At 59.4% G+C, this 1118-nt stretch overlaps 1 protein-coding gene and 1 non-coding gene across 9 annotated transcripts in view; one reads left to right on the forward strand and one right to left on the reverse strand.

The window, feature by feature from the left end:
* Positions 1-176, reverse strand: part of PPP6R3 (protein phosphatase 6 regulatory subunit 3) — an 82267-nt gene extending 82091 nt beyond the window's left edge. For all 8 annotated transcript variants that reach the window (XM_015569011.1, XM_006771489.2, XM_006771487.2 and 5 more), the window contains exon 1: positions 70-176. The gene's annotated coding sequence lies outside the window, so the exon portion shown is untranslated. The remainder of the gene's footprint in view (positions 1-69) is intronic.
* A 501-nt stretch (positions 177-677) lies between these two features.
* On the forward strand, positions 678-750 carry TRNAA-AGC. Its single transcript has one exon. It is a non-coding gene; the product is annotated as a tRNA-Ala (tRNA).
* Positions 751-1118: the final 368 nt, after the last annotated feature.

Here is a 1118-nt window from a genome sequence, read left to right on the forward strand (position 1 = left end):
TCCCGGCGCCGCGTACCCCAGGCACCCCGAGCCGCCACCCGCTCCTCCGCCCTCCTCCCCCTTCACTACCTGGAGGTGCCCGTGACCCGCCGCTAGTTGCGCTCAGGCGGGAAACGCGCTCACCGACACCATCAGCGAAGCGCCCAAAATGGCGGACGTATCAAGCAGGCCTTGAGTTCCCCCTTCCCACCCTCCGGCCGCCTCGCGGCCAATTGCGATCCTGACCCTGCCTCCAGCTACACCTCATTGGCCTTCCTCTCCCGCCCCCTGCAATCTATTGGAGCGCCCAGCGTGCCCCGTTGCACTCACTCCAATTGGCTTTCAGGACCCGTCAGTCAAGCGCGAGAGGCGCATTTTTTTCCCATGGACTTGACGGATCCGGAATCTCTAGGACCCCCGGCGTCTGGAGAAACAAATCAGAAACCAGGAGAAACCCAGCTGGGACCCCTTACGCCGTAGCAACAGTAGGGCCTCCCTTAGATAGACGTGTCGGACCACCAATCCGATAGCCAATGCTTTTTAAAACGCAATTGAGCCAAACCAATCGTGGTCGTGGAGCTAGGAACTGCAAGAGAACCAATGGGGTAGCGAGATGGGCGGGCGGGTCGGAGGGTCTGGAGGAAACCGGTGATGACGTGAGCCACAATGTGTACCCACCGCGGAAGTCACGAGCAGCTGGGGAATTAGCTCAAATGGTAGAGCGCTCGCTTAGCATGCGAGAGGTAGCGGGATCGATGCCCGCATTCTCCACATTTGAGTTTTATCAAGCAAACGGGATTCTTGAGGACGTCATATTCTCTTCGAGGGGGGAAAAAAAGGTGGCTACCCTAGGAGCGGGGTCCAGTTCCCTTAATCGTTTGAAGAGAAATGTGCGAACTAGGGAGTCCCTTTTGTCCCACGGAAGGGTTTACCCACGACCTCCCGAGTGAAGAGATCGCTCGGGAGGCCATTTAAATGCTCCGAGCTAGTGCTCGCCTTGTGCGAAGCGTCTGCGGCCAGTGCACAGGGACCCACAGAACTTGTTTTCCGGGGAACGGGGTCCAACAATGGTCTTCGCGAGTCTGCGGCGAGTTGCTCCTCAACTTGACACGCTCGGGGGCCCGCACGCGGGGCGGCGC

Source organism: Myotis davidii, unplaced genomic scaffold (genome assembly GCF_000327345.1).
Source record: "Myotis davidii unplaced genomic scaffold, ASM32734v1 scaffold425, whole genome shotgun sequence".
In the NCBI taxonomy this organism is placed as follows: domain Eukaryota; kingdom Metazoa; phylum Chordata; class Mammalia; order Chiroptera; family Vespertilionidae; genus Myotis; species Myotis davidii.